The sequence below is a fragment of the Talpa occidentalis genome, unplaced genomic scaffold, assembly GCF_014898055.3.
Source record: "Talpa occidentalis isolate TD23 unplaced genomic scaffold, MPIMG_talOcc4v2.1 talOcc4.6, whole genome shotgun sequence".
Classification (NCBI taxonomy): Eukaryota; Metazoa; Chordata; class Mammalia; order Eulipotyphla; family Talpidae; genus Talpa; species Talpa occidentalis.
This window is the reverse complement of record NW_023604972.1, coordinates 49,315,404-49,341,373: the sequence shown is the minus strand read 5'-3', so window position 1 is coordinate 49,341,373 and position 25,970 is coordinate 49,315,404. Positions and strand designations below refer to the sequence as shown.

Below are 25,970 nucleotides of genomic sequence, written 5' to 3'. Positions count from 1 at the left end.
CTTAACAGACATATATAGAACACTAAACCCAAAAAAATCTGAGTATACATTTTTCTCAAGCGCACACAGATCATTCTCTAGGATCGATCATATACTGGGGCACAAGACAAACATCAACAGATACACCAAGATTGAAATCATACCAACCATCTTTTCTGACCATGAAGGCATCAAACTAGAAATAAACCATAAAGAGAAGGCAAGGTATTCTCCTACCTCGTGGAGATTGAAACCCACACTACTGGAAGTCCACTGGACTAACGAGGAGATAAAAGAAGAAATTAAAAAATTCTTTGAATTGAATGACAAGGAGGACACCAATTTCCTAAATGTATGGGATGCAGCAAAAGCAGTAATAAGAGGAAAATATATAGCAATAGATGCTCACATCAAGAAACAAGAAAGAACTCAAAGAAACAACCTAATCTCGAAACTCAAAGATCTAGAAAAAGAACAACAAAAAAGCCCCAAAACCAGTAGAAGAAAAGAAATAATAAAAACCAAAGCAGAAATAAATGAAATCGAAACTAAAAAAACAATCCAAAAGATCAATGAAACCAAGAGCTGGTTCTTCGAAAAAATAAATAAAATAGATAAACCCCTTGCCAGGCTCACAAGGGCAAAAAGGGAGAAAGCACAAATAAATAGGATAATCAATGAAAGAGGAGAAATCACAACGGACACAGCAGAAATCAAAAGAATTATTAATAACTACTATGAACAGTTATATGGAAACAAGTTTAACAATCTAGAGGAGATGGACAAATTCCTACAACTCTACAATCACCCAAAGCTAGATAAAGAAGAAATAGAACACCTAAACAGACCAATTACAATTAGCGAAATTGAAATGGTAATCAAAAACCTCCCCAAAAACAAAAGCCCAGGACCTGATGGATTTACAAATGAATTCTACCAAACATTCAGAGACGAATTGGTACCTATCCTTCACAAACTCTTCCAAAAAATTGAGAAGGAAGGTATAATACCTAACACGTTCTATGAAGCCAACATTACGCTAATACCAAAACCGAACAAGGACAACACAAAAAAAGAAAACTATAGGCCAATCTCCCTAATGAACACTGATGCAAAAATCCTCAATAAAATTTTAGCTATCAGAATCCAACAGTGTATCCATAAGGTAATTCACCATGACCAAGTAGGATTCATTCCAGGGACACAAGGATGGTTTAACATCCGAAAATCAATCAACGTTATCCAACACATCATCCTCTCTGTGTTGAGTCAACCATACTGTCATTTAAAGACATGAGCTTGGATTCAAACAGCCATAGGACTTCCTTTATCCTCTATTATCCTTTCTTTTATTCTTATTCCTCTTTCTCCTTATACTTTAAATCTGGATGGTGGGCTCAGGATTCTTGAAGTCCTCTTCTATATTTATTTAAATTATTTAATTATATTAAGTCCCATATTTAGTCTACTCAGTAGGTTCATATACTTGTCATATTGTAGTCATTTTATCTATACAGTTGGCACTTGAACAACAGGGGTTATGAGCAATGACCCCGGGGCAGTTGAAAATCCATATATAACTTTTGACTCCCCTAAACCTTAGTCACTAATGGGCTGCTGTTGACCAGAAGCCTTACTTTCTATTTTAACTGCTTTCTCTGTAAAAACCATCTTTCTAGGGTGGAAGATCAAATCCTTTGGTACAAGCAAAACTTCAGCAATGAATCAACTTCTGGAAAGTGAGTGCAGGAAATCCTACAGGATGAGAGTCTAAGTTGTCAGTTAACACTTTTCTATGTTATGTGTATTATATTCTGTAGTCTTACAATAAAGTAAGCTATAGAAAAGAAAACATTAAGAAAATCATAGGGAAATCTCCCTTTATTTTATTTATTTATTTATTTTTGGTGGGACCCACGCTGGTGGCCAGGATTGAACTGGCGCTGCAGAGGCTGTGGGCAGCCTTGCAACCCAGCGCTCAACCACTGCGCCACCAGGGGAGGTCCTGTCTCCCTTTAAAAGTGTCCCTTTCCTACTGTCCCCCTTGTTCAGTATATCAGGGGTGGAATTCAGACCATGGCATTGTGCAGGCATAGTTGGCTCCAGATTGGGTGATACTGGATGTCAGGGCACAGAGTTCAACCTTCATATGCACCAGGCTGCTCCAACAAATTCTCCTTAGTGTCCCCAGCTACTCCAAAAAGCTCTCCTATTTTATTGTCTGGCTTTATAATAAACTCCTTAGTATCTTCAAAGTCAAGTCCAACTTGACTTTGCAACTTGACTCACTGCAAACTAAAGACCCATTAAAATACTCTAACAAACTAGGACCTTTCTTCCTTTCTTAGTCATCTTTAATTGGGAACTAGACAGTGCAGAGTATATCCTCGCTAACATGAACTGTGCACCCACACACCCCTGAGTAGAACTGGCTCATTCAATTTTGGTTCTGGTGACATTTGATTAGATTTCTTTCAATTTCACATAGACAGATACAATTCTAGAATTTGCCCAAATACAATTTGGTTATAGATTGACTAGTGATATGGCAGGGGAAATCATTGCCCATTGTGATTGTTTAACTATACAGTCTGCTCTGTCCTCAGACTCCATCACCTTTGTGTCTTTTTATTTGAGTTTTGATTTTATCCTTCAAGTCAATCCCATTAGTTCATGGGTGACTTTTATGGAGTAGATATTGTACAGTTGTCTGGGAACAACCAGTGTATCCAGATGTGTTTGGAGACTGGGGCTCTTTTGTGAACTAGTCTAACCCAATGTGAATATGCTTCTGAGCAGATCTCCATAGGCTGCATTGGTCAGAGTGTTATGAAGATTAATTATCCATTCCTACCCCCAACACACACACACTCTCTATGCCAAGTTATAATGAAACCAAGTCTAAGCCTAATTTTTTTTCCTCTTGAAGTAGCTTATTGGCAAGCACTGTCATGTAACTTGTTATTCAGGTGGATGAAATGCTAGCTCTGTCCTTTTTGCTTTGCTGAAAATCACTTCAAGAAAGGTTCACCTGAGGCAAATGTGACATGGTTGCAGTGTCAGGATTCAGTGAACTGTTGGGAAACCAAGAATTCTCTGATTTACTGACTGGGCACAGGATGCTTAGAATTAGGCTACAACTAGGTTTGTTATATCACTACAAGTTTTCAAGAACATGTGAGAGAGTGTCCCAACTTACCTATTTTGACTATCTCTAATTTCAACAATTGTAACCCATTTCTAGCATTTGTTAGGCTAATTAACATGCCGTTAATTTCACTAGTGAAAACCCTTTTTAATATTTATTAAGCCAATTGTCAAAACTGCTGGTGTTGGTCTGAGATAAGGATAGTTGAGGGCCTGTAGTAGTTGCCTCTGATGAAATAAATGCTAGCAGACTTCACCTTAATATGACTTTCTGATTGAGGCAACCATAGTTAGGTTGTATTGAAGCATTTAAACTAACAAGGATATTATACCATGCTATAACCAATAGGGATTTAAGGGGAATATCCTTTTTCCAAAGATGTTTAGGCATTTTGAATGTTCTCTCTAACCACAGGGCATTATTACTCCTCCTGCCAGAGTATCTCTCCTAGACTACAAAAACAAAAATGACAGTTTTCCTTTTTCTGTGGCACATGATCCCAAATAAGAGCAGTATGCTGTCTTATAAGTAGATGGAGACAGCTTGGATAGAAATACATCTTGCAGTCATTATGATGGGCTTACATCACAGAACTTTCCAAATGGACACATAGCCACCTTTTTGGCTTATACATTTTATTTTCCTAAAAAATGAACGGAAAGAAATGCTAGAAAACTGCAGAAAATAAATCCCCAGAAACCTCTATGTAGTTTCTTATATTGCTCCTTTCTGTGAAATTCAATGTGGTAAATATTGCTTATGTTTTGTACACTAAATAAAATGCATAGCAACATGAAACTCTGTCCACCATTAAATGTTGTTTTTGTTTGTTTTTTCTCTGGTAATTTTGTCAGTCAACTCAGGTAAATTGATGGCTTGTCCCAATAAGGAGAAAAAAAGACAAATAAAGGGGAGAGACAATTAACCTTCCTAACCAGCCTGCACAATAAAATATTCATGGAAATAGGGTTCTTAATTAGCCAAGGGCAATGGAAAAATTAATTTATGAAAGACCAGTTGAAAATCGGGATTGCAAAGTTATCTGAATTTTCATATTGTTCAGGGTAGATGGTGAATTAATCTCCCTAATTAGGCAATTTCGTTGATGCTTATATTCTACAGAACAAAGTTTGAATTTTGATATGCAATATTTTAGACATTTGAGTGAATGGGTTATTATCAGTCATGGTAGACTGTTTATGCTTGGAATAATGCTATACTTTGTAGCTGCCAAATCTTTGAATATATTTCCCTAGTCTGATTCATCTTATTCTTACTCTCACCTGAATCCTCCAATCTGAACTAACATCATTTTTATTGTGCTAACACTGTAATTTCTTCAATAAGTGGATTGTGAAGGGAGTAGACTTGGGATTGGATCTGAATCCATTTTGGGTCTTTGTGGTAGAAACAGAGGGACAGGCCAACTGCAAATGCTGGGAAATACATAAGCATATTAAACATGGTACCTATTGAGGAGAGTAATTAAATGATAATAGTCAATGAAACAGTGTTAGGAAGGGAACAGACCTTCCTACACTTCCATGCTGAGAATAGCCAGCTCTAATTGTTCATGACATCTTTTCCTCTAGAACATGGACATAGCCTTAGACTTCTTTTCAGAAAAGTATTCCAGGCAGCTAGTCCACCTAAATTAATTGATATTTGTGGTCTACTTAGGTGGGCTATCTGGCAACACCAGGAAAAGCAAGCAAACAGGCCATAGGCATCATAGGAGCAGACTCTTAGCTACTAACCAGCCTGGAACTCTAGTCCTTTGAGAGTGAGAAGCAAAAGCAGGCATGAAGCACTCATTTGTTAAGTAGCTGGGATGTGGGTAGATTGCCAAGAAGAGAATAAGGCAGAGTTCCAAACCTGGACTAGCAACTGAGGCCTAGGGTTCAAGAAGAAAGAGAAGTCCTGTATTCAGGATGGGGAAGCAGAGTGGAAACTGGGTTAACTGCAAGGAGACCTTGATACTGTTTTCTGGAATAATGAGACAGAAAGGGGAAGCCGCTCTTCACTGGATACTTGTTATGTGCTGGATACTTGGGACTATTTGGTGCTTTACAGATTTGATCTTATTTTAGAGGCAGCTTCTTAATGTTATCTGCCTAAGAGTAGATTTATTCCTGGCCTTGATCCAGGCCAAATTGCAGAGGCCTATTGCTAAGCCAGACTATCACCACCTATTCTCTTATTACTTGTCTTTTTAAACCTCCAAGTGGATATTAAATTCTTGAGGCAAGACACAAAGCAATACTCTGCTTTTTTTGTGTTCTCCTTAGGGATCTACTTGCCTAATATACTCAGTAAATATTTGTTATTTGATTGCTAGATCCCGGTACATGCAGCATCAGCGTTAGATGTAACATATTTCTGGGGATGGCATGTAAAAGCAGATCTCTGTGAGACCAATTTCTGTTTGCCCTTGCTCTTCAGTTTTGCGTAGTCATTGAAGGATCCGTTAACAACAGTGAGAAATAAAGTCTAGCTCTAAATGTCATAAATATCGTCAGATTGGACAGAATTCCCCCAGTGGGATGCTTCACACACTGAATCTCAATGCAGGGAAGAGTCTGAACTGAAAAGCCACAACAGTCATGAAAGGGTACTTGGCACAGAATTTTCCCAAACTCTTAGAATGGGGCACCACAAATCTTAGAATATGTCCCCCACACCCTTTCTGTTAACCTTAATGTACCTTTAGGATTGTCTGAAATACTTACACCTTTGAGTTAAGTCCATGACAGCATGTGTTAAAATACAGCCAGTGTCTAGAAGACTTAAATTAAGCCACAGTCATCTATTTTGCAAAATCAATTTTTTATGACACTCCACCTGTTAAGGTTGTCAGATGAAGCTTAGTGTAGTAAAATAATTTGAGAGGAAACCCTAAAAGACAGGCCCAACCACAGTATCTTACTGTGAGCTACTTTCACTTAAATCTTCATGGTAGATGCAGGTGAAATAACACAGACTTTGGGGTTCAATGGTGTTTTCACTCTGTCAATTACTTATTTGGGCAAGATGATAAGTCCCTCTGACTCTTTCTTGGTTTCTTCATTTTTCAAAATAGAACAATGCTGGCATGCATAATTTTTATTAAGATTTAAAAGAATGCTTACAAACTCTGCAGCGTATATAGTAGCTGCCCAATGAAGTGTGGATGTTACTACTAAAGTTTTGACTGGTTTTTAGAAAGTGGGCGATAAGCCCATTCTTACCTATTTTTATTTTTTTCTGATTTTTCCTTTATCTAAAACACAAACCAATAAAACACAAATTCACTATGATACATCACTTCTCCCTGCCCTGGTCTGTATCTCTATTCATTGAATATGGAACTGTTTGCCATGTATTATTTTATAACTCAAGCAACATATACCAAAATGTATGTGCAAATACAAACACTGAAGTATATGGTTATATTGTAGGTAGAGCATTTGATATAAACCATTGGGAATTCACAGTAGAGAGACAGGGACAAGGCGAGTCTTTGATTTGCAGATGCTACTGAAAGAAGCAAGCATGAATATCAACATACAAATATTAAGATGTCTCTTCACTGTACCCCTAAACCTGTTCTGTTCTTCCTTTAGCATTATCATTTTGAGTATTTGTTCAAGCTTTCAGTCATATTTTAATCTGAAGTGATATTCTCAGTAACTATCTCTTGTAGCTCTTCGGTAACCATGACAATCAGAGTGAGATGTGCCAAGGCAATACTAATCCATAAACAACTTGGCATGCCTTTTTTAACTTGGTAAATTTTCATTTATTTATTTATTTATTTATTTTATTTATTTATATATTGGATTTATTTTATTTTATTTTATATATATTTTACATCATTCTTCCTTTTTTTAAATTTTATTTTTATATTCCCCATACAATTGCAACCCCCTTATTTTGACCCCAATCCCTCCTTTCCCCGTCCCCCAACCCCCATAGTGTGTCTCTGGTTCATAGTTGTTTGTTGATTTTTTCTTTCTTATAGTTATTCTTTTTCCTGGCCCCTTATTTAGGTTTTCTAGATTCCTGCTATGAGTGAGACCATCTGGTATTTTTCTTTTTCTTTCTGGCTTATTTCGCTGAGCATGATCCCTTCCAGTGCCATCCATGTTGCTGCAAATTGCATGTGTTTATCTTTTTTGAATGCTGAGTAATATTCCATGTTGTATATGTACCACATCTTCTTGATCCAGCCATCTATTTTTGGGCATTTGGGTTGTTTCCAAAGCTTAGCTATTGTAAATTGTGCTGCTATAAACATAGGTGTGCAGGTGCTCTTTGGAATTGATGTTTCTGTGTCCTTTGGGTAAATACCTAGGAGTGGAATTGCTGGATCATATGGAAGCTCTGTCTTTAGTAGGTTGAGGAATCTCCACACAGCTTTCCATAGTGGTTGGACCAGTTTGCACTCCCACCAACAGTGCAGGAGAGTTCCTTTTTCTCCACATCCTCGCCAACATTTATTGTTGCTAGTTTTTTTAATATGTGCATTCCCACTGGTGTGAGATGGTATCTCATGGTAGTTTTGATTTGCATTTCCCTGATTGCAAGTGATGTTGAAGATTTTTTCATATGCCTGTTGACCATTTGTATTTCCTCTTCAAAGAAGTTTCTTTTTAGCTCTTCTGCCCATTTTTTGACTGGATTATTTTCTTTGTTTTTGTTGAGTCTCATCAGCTCTTTGTAGATTTTTGTGATCAGCCATTTATCATTAGTATTGGGTGCAAAAATTTTCTCCCAGTTGGTGGGGTGTCACTTTGTTTTGGTTACTGTCTCTTTTGCTGTACAGAAGTTCTTTAATTTGATGTAGTCCCAGCTGCTTATCTTTGCCTTCACTATCACCACTTTGGGTGATATGTCTGTAAAGATGTCTTTGAAGTGCATGTCATGTAGTGTTTCGCCTATATTTCCTTCCATATATTTTATGGTTTCAGGTCTTATGTCTAGTTCTTTAATCCATTTTGGGTTGGTTTTTGTGCATGGTGTGAGGTAGTAGTTGAGTTTCATTCTTTTGCATGTAGCGACCCAGTTTTCCCAACACCATTTATTGAACAAACTTTCTTTGCTCCAGTGCATATTCTTTGCTCCTTTGTCAAAGATTAGTTGACCATAAATCTGTGGGTTTATTTCTGGGTTTTCTATTTGTTTCCATTGGTCCATTTTGTCTGTTCTGGTTCCAATACCATGCAGTTTTGATTATTATGGCTTTGTAGTATAGTTTGAAATCTGGGAGAGTGATGCCTCCATTCCCTTTTTTTTTTTCAGGAGGGTTTTGGCTATTTGGGTTTTTTTTTTTGTGGCTCCATATGAATTTCATCACTATTTTTTCTATTTCTTTGAAGAATGACATTGAAATTTTAATTGGAATAGCACTGAATCTGTAGATTGCTTCTGGTAGGAGGGCCATTTTGATAATGTTAATTCTTCTAATCCATGAGCAGGGGATGTCTTTCCATTTCTTTGTGTCTACTTCTATTTCTTTTAACAGTGTTTTATAGTTTTCTTTGTATATGTCCTTTACTTCTTTTGTTAGGTTTGTTCCCAAGTATTTGACTTTTTTTGTTTCAATAATAAAAGGAATGGCTTTCTTGATTTCTTCTTCTTCAGATTTATTGTTTGTGTATAGGAAGGCTACTGATTTTTGTGCATTGATTTTGTATCCTGCCACTTTACTAAACTGATTGATTAGTTTAATTAGTTTTTCTGTGGAGTTTTTGGGGTTCTCTATGTAAATTATCATATCATCTGCAAATAGTGATAGTTTGACTTCTTCCTTGCCTATTTGGATTCCTTGTATGTCTTTCTCTTGTCTTATTGCTTTGGCTAGGACTTCCAGTAATATGTTGAAAAGCAGTGGTGAGAATGGACATCCTTGTCTCAGTCCAAATCTTAATGGGAATGCTTTAAGCTTTTCACCATTGAGAATGATATTGGCTGTGGGCTTGTCATAGATGGCCTTTATGATGTTGAGATATGTTCCTTGTATCCTGAGAATTTCAAGGGCCTTTATCATAAATGGGTGTTGTACTTTGTCGAATGCTTTCTCAGCATCTATGGATATTATCGTATGGTTTTTATATTTCTTATTGTTGATGTGTTGGATTACATTGATTGATTTTTGGATGTTGAGCCATCCTTGTGTCCCTGGAATAAATCCTACTTGGTTGTGGTGAATTATCTTATGGTTGCATTGTTGGATTCTTTCGGCAAGGATTTTGTTGATGACTTTTGCATCAGTGTTCATTAGGGAGATTGGCCTGTAATTTTCTTTTTTTGTGCCATCTTTGTTGGGTTATGGTATTAGTGTAATACTGGCTTTGTAGAATATATTTGGTAGTATTCCTTCTTTTTCAATTTTTTGAAAGAATTTGTGTAGGATAGGCACTAATTCACTGCTGAACGTTTGGTAGAATTCATTTGTGAAGCTGTCTGGGCCTGGGCTTTTGTTTTTGGGGAATGCTTTGATTACTGCTTCAGTTTCGCTGCTTGTAATAGGTCTGTTTAGTTGTTCTATTTCTTCTTTGTCCAGCTTTGGATCATTACATCATTCTAGGAATTTGGCCATCTCTTCTAGGTTGTTGAATTTGTTTGCGTATTAAGTGTTCATAGTATTCTCTGATTATTCTTTAGATTTCTACTGAGTCTGTTGTGATTTCTCCTCTTTCATATATAATCCCATTTATATGTGTTCTCTCCCGTTTTTTTGTGAGCCTTGCTAGAGGTTTGTCTAATTTGTTTATTTTTTCAAAGAACCAACTTTTGGTTTCATTGATCTTTTGGATTGTTTTTTTAATTTCTAATTCATTTATTTCTGCTTTGATTTTTATTATTTCCTTTCTTCTACTGGCTTTAGGGTTTTTTTGTTGTTCTTTTTCTAGTTCTTTGAGATGTGAGATTAGGTTGTTTCTTTGAGTTCTTTCTTGTTTGTTGATGTGAGCCTGTATTGCAATATATTTTCCTCTTATTACTGCTTTTGCTGCATCCCATATATTCTGGAGAGTGGTGTCCTCCTTGTCATTCAACTCAAAGTATTTTTTAATTTCTTCTTTGATCTCCTCATTAGTCCAGTGGTCTTCCAGTAGTGTGGATTTCAATCTCCATGAAGTGGGAAGGTTCCTTGTTTTCTTTTCATGATTTATTTCTAGCTTGATTTCTTTATGATCGGAGAAGATAGTTGTAATGATTTTGATTTTCATGTATCTGTTGATGTTTGTCTTGTGGCCCAGTATGTGATTGATTCTGGAGAATGATCCATGCGCACTTGAGAAAAAAGTGTACTCGGATTCTTTTGGGTGCAGTGTCCTATAGATGTCTGTTAAGCCCATGAGTTCTATGTCTTTACTTAGGGCTCTAGTTCTTTGTTTATTTTTTGTCTCATTGATTTGTCCATTGGTGAGAGTGGGGTGTTGAAGTCTCCCACTATATATGTTTCCTTTAATATCTGTTTTAAGAGCTGATAATAATTGTCTAATATATTTTGGTGCCCCTTCATTTGGTGAGTATATGTTGATGAGTGTTTATCTTCCTGCTGTATTGTCCCCTTGATCATAATGTAGTGTCCATCTATGTCTCTTTTTACTTTTTTTTTAATTTGAAGTCTATTTCATCTGCTATAAGTATTACTGTTCTTGCCTTCTTTTTTGGTCCATTTGCTTGTAGGATTGTTTTCCAACCTTTTACTTTCAGTCTGTGTTTATCTTTTGTGGTTAAATGTGTTTCCTGGAGACAGCAGAAGGTTGGATTTTGTTTTTTAATCCAGCCTGCTACTCTGTGTCTTTTTACTGATGAGTTTAATCCATTTACATTTAGAGTTAATATTGATATGTTGGCATCTGTGTTTGCCATTTTGTTTGTCTTTTTTTGTGATTTTATTACTTGCTTCATTCTGTTCTTCTTGTTCATTCCTCTGTTGGTTTTGGCTTTAGGACTTCTTGTAGAATTTTTTCGAGAGGCGGTTTAGTTGTGCTGAATTTCTGGAGTTTCTGTTTGTTTGAGAAGGTCCATATTTTTTCTTCGTAGAGGAAGGAGAGCTTTGCAGGGTAAAGTATTCTTGGTTGGCAGTTGCTGTCTTGAAGTTTGCTGAATATTTTACTCCATTCTCTTCTTGCCCGTAATGTTTCTTCAGAGAAGTCAGAAGTTAACCTGATTGATTTTCCCTTATAAGTTATCTGTTTCTTCCCCCTTGCCAGTTTCATTATTTTTTCCTTGTCTTGGACTCTTGCAAGCTTTACTATTAGATGTCTTGCCATAGTTTTCTTTTCATTATGGCAATTGGGAGTTCTTCTCACTTCTTGTATGTCTATATTCATCTCCTTTATCATGCTTGGGAAGTTTTCTTCAATTATCTCCTTGAATAATTTCTCAGTTCCTTTGTCTTTCTCCTCACCTTCTGGAATGCCTATAACTCTTACATTTCCTCTCTGCATGGAGTCTGATAATTGTCTAAGAGTCTCCTCATACTACTTCATTTGCATTTCTCTGTTTCATTACTTTTCTGTTTCATTCTGTTTTCATTACTGTTCCCAGAGTTCTTTATCTCCTCTAGTAATCTTTTTATATCTTGCATTTCTTTTCTTTCCTTTCTTAAGGCCTCAATTTCATTCTTCAGTTCAGTGATTATTTGTCTCAAATCATTTTTTCCTTTTTGTTTTCTTTCTGCCTTTTTTTTTTTTTAAAGATTTATTTATTTATTTATTTACACAAGCACTGGGGTACAGTCAGAAGCTCGGGAGGGTGAGAGAATTCACCAGAGCCAGAGAGGAGAGCAGAACAGGCAGACTGACAAAGTACACTGCTGAGGGGAGTAGTGGGCGGCAGGAGAGGTCTGCGCGCCATGTGGGACCCTCGCTGATGGACGGGGATTGAACCAGCGCTGCAGAGGCTGCGGACAGCTTCACAACCTAGCGCTCAACCGTTGTGCCACTGGGGAGGCCCTTCTTTCTGCTTTTTAATGATGATGATTATTTGGGCCTCCCCAGTGGTACAGTGGTTGAGTGCTGGGTTGCGAAGCTGCCTGCAGCCTCTGCAGCGCTGGTTCCATCCCTGGCTGCTCCCTGGCCACTGGAGGAGGGAGCGCAGACCCCTTCTGCCACCCTCAGCAGTGTGTTTCGGTCCTTCTGCCTGCTCTGCTCCCCTCTCTGGCTCTGGTGAATTCTCTCACCCTTGCGCTTCTGACTATACCCAGTGCTTGTATAAATAAAGAAAATAAATAAATAAATAAAAATAAATCTTTAAAAAAAATGATGATTAATTCTCTGATAGGCTGAGAAGTTCTTCCATGTCATTGTTGAGCTCTGGTGATTGTGTTTCTTTTTGTGTTGTGTCCTCCTGCTTGCTTGTTTGGTTATTTATGTATTTTTTTCTCCCTGTTGTTTGCTTTCTAATTAGTTCTATGCTTTGGGACATTGTGCCACTGGTGTTGGCGGGCATCTCTTTGGAGTGCCCTTTTAGAGGTGTTGGAAACTGTTTACCAGACTGAGACCAGCACTGGTAGGCCAAAACTCCACCAGGGTGTTGATGCTGTGTCGCTGGGCTCTGTCCCTTACAGTTCCCTCCTGTATTTACTCAGTTCCAACAGGGAATCAGCTCCTTGGTGATTTATTTCTGGTCATGAGGTGGCGCCAGAGACCCATACTTGCTGACCTATGATTTTTCCCAGTGGTTCTCTGAGTAGCAGAGTGGGGGTGGAGGGGAGCACCTCAACACAGGGGCTCTTATTCAAGCCAGGTGCTGTGTCTGCCCTGTGTTCACCAGGTGTTGTGCCCACAGCTGTATGGATCCCACGCCCTGAAGTCTGCACTCTAGGTCTCAGTTCCAAGGCTATCAGATGCAAACCGCTGGCTGTCACCCTGTGCAGTGCCTGCTGCTATGGTGCGATCCACACCCTGGATCCTGTGCCTAGCTCTCAATTCCAGGATGGGGTCTGCTCCACGCCTTATTTCCCTCCTTACCCCACTTTGTGTGGCCCACCCTTTCTCAGCACCTGAGGGTGTTTTTGTGATCCCTGGTTTCCAACTATAGGGTGTTGTGATTTTTTTTCTGGTCACTAGGTGGCGCCAGAGATATTCCCTATGTCCTTCGGGAATTGTTTTTAACCCCGTGGGTCCCGGGGAACAGAGTGGGAGTGGCGTGGAGCGCCTCAACGGCGTGGGGGGGGTGCTGTGTCTGCCTGGTGCCCCACCGTCGTGGGGATCCCACGCCCCGAATTTTATGCCCCGGGTCTCAGTTCCCAAAGCCCTCAGGTCCAGGACTCAGGTTGTAGCCCAGGTCAGTGTCCACAGAAATGGCGCCTTTTGCTCCCTGCTCCCGTGTCCCGGCGCCTGGTTTCTGATTACTCAATGAGGGACATTCCAATGAGGACCCCCACGTGCCCCCCGCAAGCCTAGGTCGCAGGTGTGGGGACCTGGGCAGCCCCGATCCGGGTGTGCTTTTCAAGCGCACTGCTTTTCCACACAAGCTTACTGGCTGGCCTTGGGCTGTTTGTAGGTCTCCTGGGAGTCTTTATTTTTCTCCAATGGCGCCCGGAGCCGTTTGCTTACCTGCATGGCGAATCCTGCAGGGTTCTCCACAGCTCCAGTTCACGGGGTGTGGTGGCCAAAATAGTTTCTTTCCACTCACAGTCCCGCTTGATGCGTAGTTTGTTCTTGTTGGTTGTTTTAGTTTTTTTTTTTTTTCCTCCTTTCTGTTGGTCGGAGAGTGCTGACTTTGTGGGTGGGAAGGGTGCAGGGTTCTGAGCTTTCCTCCCTTCTAGACTTCTTTTATGGCAACTTTCTTTTTCGGGCAATTTGCCAGTCGCCCGTTTATCTTCCTTGTCCCAGTTCTCTCAGGGACCTGCTGCTTTTCCTCCCTATTAACTTTTTTTTATGTGAGGTCTTACTTGCAGCGTTTCCTCTCCGCCATGTTGATGACGTCTCTCATTCTTCCTTTTTGGACGTTTGATTTCTCCTCTCAGGTGTAGTCCCTGTAAAATTCCCACCACCAATTCACCCATGCACCATCACCATAGTCCCTGTGTTCTTTCCTCCCTTGTTTTGATCCCTCTCTCACCCCCTCACTTGCAGAATGTCTCTGATTTATAGTTGCCTGCTAATATTGTTTTTTAATTTATTATATATATATTTTTTCCTGATCCCCTTTTTTTTTTCAATATTATTTATGCATACAAGAGCAGGGGTATAGGCCAGAGGTGTGGGGGGTGCGAGGATTCATCAGAGATAGAGTGGGGAACCATACAGGAAGATCTATGGAAATACACTGTTGAGGGGAGCAGCAGGCGAGTCAGGAGAGGTCTGCTGTGCCATGTGGGTTGCTCCCTGGCCGGGGATCGAACTCCTGCTGCAGAGCCTGCCGACAGCGTCACAGGCTGTGTCATAACAACATTGTGCCACCAGGGAGGCCCTTTTTTCTTTTTCTTTCAGGCTTATTTCACTGAGCATAATCCCTTCCAGCTCTTTCCCTGTTTCTGCAAATGGCATGACTTTATTTTTTTGATTGCTGAGTAATATTCCATTGTGTATATATACCACATCTTGATTCAGTCATCTATTTTTGGGCATTTTGGTTGTTTCCATATCTTACCTATTATAAATAGTGCTGCAATAAACATAGGGCTGCAGGTATCCTTTTGAATTAATGTTTTTGTGTTCTTTCGGTAGATTCCTAGGAGTGGAATTTCTGGGCCATAGGGAAGCTCCATGTTTAGTAGTTTGAGGAACCTCCACACAGGTTTCCATAGTAGATGGGCCACTTTGCATTCCCACCAGCAGTGTTGGAGGGTTCCTTTTCTTCCACATCCTCGCCAACATTTGTTTCCTGTTTTTGTACCATGTGCCATTCTCACTGGTGTGGTTTTGATTTGCATTTCCCTGATTACAAGTGATGTTGAACATTTTTTCATTTACCTGTTGTCCATTTGCATTTCCTCTTTGGAGAAGTGTCCTTTTAGCTCTTCCACATATTTTTTGAATGTATTGTTTATTTTTGTCTTTGTTGAGTTGTATCATCTCTTTGTAGACCTTTGCGATAAGTCCCTTATCAGTTGTATCATGTGCAAAGATTTTCTCCCAATCAGTAGGGTGTCTGTTTGTTTTGGTTAATGTCTCTTTGGCTGTACAGAAGCTTTTCAGTTTGATGTAATCCCAGCTGTTCATCTTTTCTTTCACTTTCTTTGCTTTGAGGGATGTGTCTGTAAAGTGTTACTGAGATATATGTCATGCAGTATTTTGTCTATATTTTCAAATACATTTTTTATGGTTTCATTTGAGTTTTGGTTTTGTGCATGGTGTGAGGTAGTAGTAGCAATTTGTATGTAGCAATTCTGTTTTCTCAGCGTCATTTATTGAACAAACTGTACTTGTTCCATTGCATATTCTTTGCTCCTTTGTCAAAGATTAGTCATCTACACATATGTGGGTTTATTTTTTATTTTTATTTTTTCCAATTCCGTTGGTCTGTGTGTCTGTTTTTGTTCCAGTACCATACAATTTTAATTATTATGGCTTTGTAGTATAGTTTGAAGCCTGGGAGTGTGATACTTCCATTCACCTTCTTTTTAGTCAGAGGACCTTTGACTATTCAATGCTTTTTGTGGATCCATATGAATTTTATCAATATCTGTTCTATTTCTTTGGAGAATGTCATTGAAATTTTTATTGGAATAGCATTGAATCTGTAAATTGCTTTTCGCAGGATGACCATTTTGATAATGTTAATTCTTCCAATCCATGAACAGGGGATGTCTTTCCATTTATTTGTGTCTTCTTCTATTTCTTTTAACAGTGTTTTATAATTTTATGTGTCTCTAAGTCTTTCACCTCTTTTGTTAGGTTTATTCCCAGATATTTGATTTTTTTTTGTTTCAGTTATAAAAGGGATAGTTTTCTTGATTTCTTCTTCAGATTTATTGTTTGCATATAGGAAGGCTACTGATTTTTGTGTGTTGATTTTGTATTCTGCTGCTTTACTAAATGGGTTGATTATTTTGATTAGTTTTTCTGTGGTATTTTTAGGGTTTTCTATGTATATTATTGTATCACTGCAAATAGTGATAGTTTTACTTCTTCTTTTCCTATTTGGGTTCCTTGTATGTCTTTCTCTTGTCTTAGTGCTCTGGCTAGGACTGCCAGTATTATATTGAAAAGCAATGGTGAGAGTGGACATCCTTGTTTTATTCCAGATCTTAAGGGAAAGGCTTTCAGCTTTTCACCATTGAGAATGATATTGGCTATGGTTTTGTCATATATGGCTTTTATTAATTAAGGTGTGTTCTTTCTATCCCAAGAATTTTGAGGGCCTTCATCATAAACGGATGTTGAACTTTGTTAAATGCTTTCTCATTTACCATGATCATATGGTTTTTATTTTTCTTTCTGTTTATGTGTTGGATTATATTATTTGATTTTCAGATGTTGAACCATCCTTCTGCCCTTGGAATAAATCCTACTTGGTCATGGTGAATTGTCTTTGATGCAGTGTTGAATTCTGTTGGCTAGGATTTTATTGAGGATTTTTGCATTAGTGTTCATCAGAGAGATTGGCCTGCAGTTTTCTTTGTGTTGTTCTTGTTTGGTTTTATTATTAGTGTGATGTTGGCTTCATAAAATATATTTGGTAGTATTCCTTCCTTCTCAGCTTTTTGAATGAGTTTGCGTAGGATAGTCACTATTTTCATTTCTGAATGTTTGGTGGATTCATTTGTGAAGCTGTCTGGTCCTGGGCTTTTGTTTTGGGGGAGGGTTTTGATTACTGTTTCACTTCCACTGCTTGTAATTGGTCTGTTTAGGTTTTCTATTTCTTCTTTTTCTTGCTTTGGGTGGTGTATCATTCTAGGAATTTGTCCATCTCTTCCTGATTGTTGAGCTTGTTTGCACATAACTGTTCATAATAATCTTTATTCTTTTGATTTTTGCTGTCTGTTTTAATTTTCCTCTTTTGTTTATGATCCCATTTATTTGTGCTTTCTCCCATTTTTATTTTGTAAGCCTGGCTAAAGGTTTGTTTATTTTGTTTAGTTTTTGGAAGAACCAAATTTTAGTTTCATTGATCTTTTGGATTGTATTTTTTTAACTTCTATTTCATTTATTTCTGCTTTGATTTTTATTATTTCTTTCTACTACTGGCTTTTGTGTTTTTTTGTTGTTCATTTTCCATTTTTTTAAGGTGGGAGATTAAATTGTTTCATTGAGTTCTTTCTTGTTTCTTGATGTGAGCCTGTATTGCTACATATTGTCCTCTTATAACTACTTTTGCTGTGTCCCATATATTCTGGACAGTTGTGTCTTCATTGTTGTTATTTTATTCATTTTATTTAATTTTTTTTAATTTTTACATCATTGTTCACTTTTAAACAATATTTGCTTCCCCCCTATCCCCTCAGGTGTGGTCCCCATAGAGTTTCCTTCACCAATGCACCTGTGCACCATCACCTCAGTTCCCTCTAATCCTCCCTCTCTCCCTTCTGATCCCTCTCCCTCCTCCTCCTGTGCAGTATGTCTCTGATTTATAATTGTCTGTTTTTTGCCTTGTTGTGTTTTGTACTGTTGTTATGTTTTTACACTGATGTCTTATTTGGTTCCCCTATATTCCTGCTATAAGTGAAACCATGCGGTATTTTATTTTTTTCCTTCTGGCTTATTTCACTGAGCAGAATTCCTTCTAGCTCCATCCATATTGCTGCGAATGGCATGAGTTTCTTTTCTGATTGCTGAATAATATTCCATTTTGTGTATATACCACATCTTGATCCAGTTATCTATTTTTGGGCATTTGGGTGGTTTCCAGGTTTTACCTATTATAAATAGTGCTACAATAAACATAGGGGTACAGGTTTTCTTTTGAATCAATGTTTTTGTGTCCTTTGGGTAGATCCCTTAGTAGTGGAATTGCCGGGTTGTATGGTAGCTCCATTTTTAGTAGACTGAGGAACCTCCAGACAGCTTTCCATAGTGGTTGGACCAGTTTGCACTCCCACCAGCAATGCAGGAGAGTTCCTTTTTCACCACATCCTTGCCAACATTTGTTGTTGCTAGTTTTTTTGATATGTGCCATTCTTACTGGTGGAAGGTGGTATCTCAGTGTGGTTTTGATTTGCATTTCCCTGATTATGAGGGATGTTGAACATTTTTCATATGCCTGTTGGCCATTTGCATTTCCTCTTTGGAGAAATGTCTTTTAAGTTCTTCTGCCCATTTCTTGACTGAATTTTTTATTTTGTTTTTTAAGGTAAGGTATTTTTTAAATGTTTTCTTTGATCTCCTCATTGATCCAGTGGTCTTCCAGCAGTATGGGTTTCAATCTCCATTAGGTAGGAGGGTTCCTTGCTTTCTTTTCATGGTTTATTTCTAGTTTGATGCCTTTATGGTCAGACAAGATAGTTGGTTTGATCTTAGTGTATCTGTTCATGTTTGTTTTTTGTCCCAGTTTGTGATCAGTCCTGGAGAATCATTCATGTGCACTTGAGAAAATGTATACTTGGATATTTTTGGGTGCAGTGTCCTGTAGATGTCTGTTAAACCCACGAGTTCTAGGTCATTTTGTCTCATTGATTTATCCATTGGTGAGAGCAGTGTGTTGAAGTCTCCTACTACATATGTATTTTCTCTGATGTCTGTTTTTAGAGATGATGATAATTTTTTAAAAAGATTTATTTATTTATGCATATAAGAACTGGAGTACAGGCCAGAGATGTGGGGGTGGTGGTTGAGAAGATTCACCAGAGACAGAGTGGGGAGCAGAACAGGCAGACTGACTGAAATACACTGCAGAGGGGAGCAGCCGGCAAGGCAGAAGAGGTCTGCTGTGCCATGTGGATAGCTCCCTGGCTGGGAATCAAACTTGTATTGCAGTGGTTGCAGATAGCTTCACAGTGCTGTGCTTAACCCCTTATGCTACCCGAAAGGCCTTAGAGATGATAATAATTATCTGATATATTTTGGTGCTCCTTCATTTGGTGAGTATTTGTTGATGGGAATTATGTCATCTTGATGTACTGTCCCATTAATCATAATGTAGTGACCATCTATATCTCTTTTTACCTTTTTTAGTTTGAAGTCTATTTTATCCGGTATAAGTATAGCTTTCTTGCCTTCTTTTGTGGTCCATTTGCTTGTAGGATTGTTTTCTAACATTTTACTTTCAATCTATGTTTATCTTTTGTAGTTAAATGTGTTTCTTGTTGACAACAAAAGGTTGGGTTCTGTTTTTTAATCCAGCCTGCAACTCTATGTCTTTTTATTGATGAGTTTTACCCATTTACATTTAGAGTTAATATCGATACACTGGCATATGTATTTGCCATTTTGTCTGCCTTTTTGTGATTCTATTCCTTACTTTATTCAGTTCTTCCTGTTCATTCCTCTGTTGGTTTTGGCTTTTGGGCTTCTTGTAATATTTTTTGCAGTGGATGTTTAATAGTAATGAATTTCTGGAGAGTTTGTTTGTCTGAGAAGGTTTTTATTTTTCCTTCATGGAGGAAGGACAGCTTTGTGGGGTAGAGTACTCTTGGTTGGCATTTGTTGACTTGTAGTTTGTTAAATATATCACTCCATTCTCTTCTTGCCCATAGTCTGATGTCAGCCTGATTGATTTCCCTTTATAGGTTATCTGTTCCTTTTCCCTTGTCAGTTTCATTATTTTTTCCTTGTCTTGGACCCTTGGAAACTTTACTATTATGTTTCTTGTTGTAGTTTTCCTTTCATTTCCTTTCATTGAATAGTTTCTTGGCTCCTTTGTCTCTCTCCTCCCCTTCTGGGATATCTATAACTCTTACATTTCCTTTCCTCATGGTGTCAGATAGTTCTTGAAGTGTTCTTCATTCTTTTTCCTTTGTACATCTCTTTCCTTTTCTTTTTTTGGTTCTTTCTTTTTATGTTTGTATCTTCAAGAATACTGATTCATCTTCCATTTCTTCTATTCTATTTTCATGGCTTTTCTCAGAATTCTTGAGCTTCTCTACTAATCTCTGGATATCCTCCAGTTCTCTCACTTTCTACTTTAGTGATTCTTTCTTGTTCCTCATTAATTGATTATATCCTTATTTCTCTGCATTTTCCCTTAACTCTTTAATTGCTTTCATTATGACCTTTTTGAATTCTTTATTAGTTGGAGATATTCTTCCATGTCCATATCGTCGGTTTCTGGATGTTGACTTTCTTTCTGTGGTGTATTGTTCCCAGAAGGGCCTGCTTCATCATTTGTGTTTTGCTTTCTTCCCATTGTTAGTCTTCCATTTTGTTCTAGTTCTAGTGCCCCTGCACCGCTGGTGCTGGTGGACTTGACTTCTGGTTTCTCTTGCTGAGGTGTGGTTGTTTGTGCCTAGTATCTGAGCCACTGTGGTTGGTGGATAGAGGTGTAGATGAGGGCTCTTGTAGTTTCCACCTCCTCTCTTGTTAGCTGTACCCTTATGCTCATCAGGTAGTAGTTCCCATCACTCTTCCCAGGCTATTGGACGCTACTGCACTTTGGGAGCTGGGGGGTTCCTGCAGTTCCCACCTGCATACATGTCTAGACACTCTTCTATTATGGTAAGTGTTGTTCTGAGCTGTGATTTGCTCTGGGAGCCCGACTTTTCTGGCCCCTACTATGTATGATGAGATTCAGTGTCTCAGCCTGTGGTAGTCAAGAGTCTTGTGTGGAGCACTGCACCTCCAGCACTGCACACTGAGGCCAAGTCCACTGGGAGGTGCCTGCAGGCTGGGTGGGTTGTACTTCTCTGTTGAACTGCTATGTCCTTCTAGGCGTGTCTCAGAAGAATACTGGGATCAAAAAGAATGCGAAGTGAAAGAAGGGATAAGAGGAAAGAGGAGGATGATATGGAGATATGAAAGGAAGGGAGGTGAGAGAACAAAGAAAGGGGCTATATAGCGGGATGAGGACAGAGGAGGAGGAAGAGGAGGGAATGTAACAGAAAGAGAAGAGAAAGTGGTGATGGTGATTTTAAAGCAGAGGGAGAAGAAAGAAGAATCAGAAAGCAGAAATAGGAGAGAGGAAAGGAACAGCTGACAACAAACTGACCAATAAGCAAACAAACACATAAACAGATGAGGGTAGAATTGCTTCTCAGGACTCTGTTGGCTCCTGGTGAGCTAGTTGTTGCTGTGTTAGTGTGGTCCGCTGGGGAGCATCATAGGGCTGAGCAGGATAGTCTTGTGGGCCCCACTATCTCCCTTGTAGTGTGTTGAGGGAGGATTGAAATAAAAAAATGAGCACAAAAGGGCATGGATTGAACTGCAGCTGTGGACGTGGGAAGATCAGCACTCTTTCTGGGCCTCTGAAGTAGTTGGGCAGCTGTTGGGGCTCCTGAGGCCTCCTTCCACCTGAGGGCTTAGGGTACCAAAAGATCCCGAATGTAGGGACCAGCCCCTTGAGGCTGCGTGGGATTTCCTTCTGGCTGGTAAGTGTGACCAGTTAAATCGTCCTGCTGGTTACCAGGCAGTGGGAGGGCTGGGAAGCACCACAACAGAGGGGCTCGCACCTGGCATTGTGTGCCTGAGCTGAGGCCCCGTATGCCCACCTGTCTCTGTCCACCTCTCAGATGTCTCAGGCTTCACTGGTGTCATGGTCCTCAAGCTTTTTCTCTTATGCTAGATGAAGTGGGCCATCTTTGTGAGTGGGGGAGGAGAGAAGTGTTCTGATGATTTTCTTCTTTCCTTCCCCACTTGTTCCAACTTTCCTCTGTCAGGGGGAATCACTGGCAGGGCCAATAATTTGTCTAAATCATCCAGGTCCTGCCAGGAACTCTCTGTTATTTCTCCCTATCAGTTGTTTTATCGGGGAGAACTTTATCCTAGTGTTTCTTCACTTCCATGATGATGACATCACCCATGGCATGCCTTTTTAACTTAAGGAAAGCAATAAACTCATGATAAAAGTGAACATGCTATGTTGCATGTATGTGTGTGTGGCCCTAGTCACTATAGAACTGTTTAATATAATCTGCAAAAATATTTTTACAAGTTCAGTTCTAGTTACTATAATCATGACAATAATTTTTCACACCCTGGCACCTATTAAATTAGCAACCAAGCTCTTTTCTTGAGCCATTATTCAAATGGATTCTGTCTGCATTTAAATTAATATGAAGATCACAGAAATTAACAGTGGGAAAGGTACATTAAATTTCCTAGTCCATTTCTTTGCTAGAGCAGAAATGATCCTTACATCATAATCTCTAGTGCTTTGTCTAGTCTGTTTTAAATGACTTGAATACGAATTATTCTGATTCTAAATGGTTAGCTCATCACATTCCAGGGAAAATTCTTCTTCACAGTCTCCTGGAATATATATGGATTTTCTGATGTTGTGTAATTTGTGAGTATTCAGAGCTGTCAGGAATCAGGCAATGAATTTTCCAGAGGAGCATATATGAGTGTGTGTGTTTGTATGTGTGTGTGTGTATGTGTGTATGCGCGCACACACACGTTCATTGAAAAGGGTTGGGTAGGTCATGTCAGGGGGAGAGAAAGACATAAAGAGGGCAACTTGAGAAAGATGATATGTTTGATTATATTTGAGATTTAACAGTTGTTTCGTTCATTTTGTACTGACCTGAGTGGCTTGGGGAGTTGAAGGTGGAAGTAGGCATAATTACTAAGCCAAGAGAGACATGATGAAAAGTGTGGGTCTGATGTCAATTTGTGTCATAATTGTGAAAGTGATTATGTTTTTATGAGTTAAAATATCAAAAAGATAGCAAAAATTCTTTAACTCGCAGTTATAATATTTTAATCTCACATATGGATGGTATAAGTTATAGGCTTTAAAGTAGAAAGTCAGAATCTAGGTATTCTTGTGTTGATTATTTTCCTTTCTTTATATCAGTTGAAGGATTCCAATTAGACAGATACACAGAATAGGTATCTATAAACACCATCCACCTTGAGAATCACAACATTATTAGGACAATAAATTTTTCCTTATTGTTTTACTTAATTCAGATGTTCTCCATTTTCTTATTTATAAGATGAGATAAACAGAAGGTGTGAATCAAATACCCCATAAATGTTAGGGCACAGCAAAAGTAAAACAAATTTCATTATCTTATTACAACATATTCTTTATTCAAATTAAACAAGTTTAATAGAAGACGGAGGAGTTGGTGCTCTTAAAACTGATAAATATGAGGAATCCTTTCAGTGTCCTGTCGGATGGAAGCATCGTGAAGGACTTTAAGTTCATTCACCCTCTGAGATGCTGCTTGAATCCCGTTTAACATCCATGTCCATTATTTGTTCAACTCCTGCTTGAATATTTTTTGTGATGAAAAAATCATTTGCACTCAAGGCTTCAGTAATAATGGTTTAAAGGTTTTTATTTCCATTAAGACCCAAACTCTGCCTCCTTAACACTTCCACCTATGGACCCAACATTTAAGGGCCATACGGAATGAATTTAATCTCATATAACAGCTCTTCAGACATCTGTGCGATGTTGTTTTTGTCCATGCCTCAATCCATGAAGTACTTCCACCTTCAATTTCTTGAGCTACCTCATCTTTCCAGACTCGTCACTCCCTCTGCTTGGTTGTATATGGCTATCTTAAGTGGTGCTTCAGGCAACCCCATTCTTCAAGTATTTTAGAAATACATTCCTTTGCTGCCTGGCACATAACAGGGACCTGATGTATATTTGCTAAATGTATGAGTATAGTCTAGCCAATCCTGCCGCAGATTTATCTAGTATTGTAAACGTTAATCTGGAAGAACAAATTTTTCTCAATACCTCCCAGTCCAAGTCTCAGTTCTCATTAGAAGAAAAGGTAAAAGCACTATCTTTGCTTTCAAATTCTTCAGTCTTTCAGGAAACAATTCATGCTTTTTGATAAACGTAAAACACAAGGATTACCTTAAATCTTTCTTCTCTACCTACTTTTCAAAAAAGGGGGAAAAAGCTTGCATTTAACATATGGGATTCCTTTAATTGCCAGTGTATAAGGGAGGTCCTTGTGGAAAGTAGGAAAAGGAGTCCCTTTCTGCAGCCCCTCTCCCTCTCTACCTGGAAACTTTGTGGGATCACACAGTATGCAAGCTGGGAAATCAGATGATAGAAAACATACCAGAAACCAGATAATAGGAAAGCTCTTGGAAACGCTTCTTGGTTAAAGGATGAGGTTATGAAAAGGAACAAAGTGCTCATAATTTAAAGGGAAAGATTCAAATTAATTTGTTGAAATTTGACCATGCCTGCAAACCAAGTCCACTTTGCTACAACACATACAATTTTGTATAAAAAAATTATTAATAGAGCCCTTAACAGTGAAGAGGCTTGTGATTTGAAAGTGGAGATTGTGTTCCTGATACTGCTGAATCCTCCAACTATGGGATCACTAGCCTTACCTTTGCAATTAATTGGTGCTGCAGGGACAGAAGAGAGAAAGAACTTCTTGCACCAGCGGGTCTCCTGCTGTTTGATAACTCTTAAGCCTAGATATTGTTTTGTTATGAAAAGCTGAGCTCCCAAGGAAGTAGAGAGTTCTGGAAGAAAGCATTAGCACATCCCTCCTAGGGAGGCCAAATGTTAGATCACTCTTGTCTCCCAGCCACTGCTGTGACTTCAGGGAATGAGATGTTAATTTATGCGCATTGCCACTAGGAGCCTGGGAAGTGAGTTCTATTATCTGTCTGATGCTCAAGCTGAGTTAGCTGCCACTCTGTAACCTTTGAGGCTCAAGTCAAGTACAGGCCTTTCCACTGCACTGGCCACCTATGGGATAAATAGACCACACCCTATTTCCTAAATTTCTTTCCTTTCCCTGCACTCTCCACTACTTCTTCCTTTCTCGCCCCTGCACCCCTCTGAGCTGTCCCGGTGGAGGGCTCAAAGGAAAACTTTCCTGCCCACTTAGAACAATTGGTGACTTACTGAAAATGCTTTTGTACAACCTGCAGGGAAACTGTGATGTGTGTGAAAATGAAATAGGTTTCTTTCATTGTCGTATTGAAGAGGCCATTTGGAACCATGGAAAATAACACCCAGCTTTGCAGTACTGGAAAGTTGACCTTGCTGTTTGTGATTTCCCATCGCCACATAAGCTGTAATCTGTCTTTTTTGGGAAGGGAGATGGGGAAGAGGTAATGGAACCATCAGCCAGAAACCAGAATTTACCCCCTAGCAATATGAATAATTGGAAGTTCTTAAATGGAAATTGGCATGGTTACAGATGACATAACATTTGTTGATGTATAATGGGATGTCCCCCAGAGGCATGGGTAGCTTTAATTGCTCCTATCCAAGAGCTTTTATACACCCAGGAATTAGCTGTATTTTGTAGTATCTTTATGGCAGGTGCCACACAGATCTTTTAAATGCAATTCTCTTTCCAGAAGACTCATAGGGCAGTCCTTTGTCCTGCATTGCAAATGTAATACACCAGAGTTAATTTCCATTTGCTTTTTGTTTGTGTTCTGCCACATATAGGATACTCTATAAGACTTAACTGTATGCTTGACCTTGATGAAGCTCTTGATTCATTTTCTGTTTCATTTCCTCATCTCTGTAGTCTTTCTTGGAGGTGTAGGGAGGAAAGATGACATGATGGAGTTTGTAGAGGAAGACAGGAGGTATTTTTGGTCAGGTGTATGGAAAGGACAGACTGAGCATATGGACACTCCTCTTTAGGCTAATGGCTTCTAAAAAACCTATGAGAACTTGGGAAAATGTTATGGCTCTGGGTCAAGGAGAGGTTTGTACCATTATTTCTAAGGCTGGTTGGTTCTTGATGTCATCCTGCCATGCTTCATTGATTATTCACAAAATCATAACTGAAAAAAACCCAAGCTCAAGGGGCTACTATCTTTGTCACATGTTGGATTGAATATTCACTAATTTCTAAGCC

The 25,970-nt window shown here is 38.8% G+C and overlaps 1 protein-coding gene across 8 annotated transcripts in view; it reads left to right on the top strand.

Moving 5' to 3' along the window:
* Positions 1-25,970, top strand: part of RASGEF1B (RasGEF domain family member 1B) — a 559,061-nt gene that overhangs the window by 34,519 nt on the left and 498,572 nt on the right. Inside the window, exon 2 of one of the 8 annotated variants that reach the window (XM_054688370.1) lies at positions 1,659-1,718. The exons of the other annotated variants lie outside the window; for them this stretch is intronic. The gene's annotated coding sequence lies outside the window, so the exon portion shown is untranslated. The remainder of the gene's footprint in view (positions 1-1,658; positions 1,719-25,970) is intronic. 8 annotated transcript variants of the gene reach the window in all.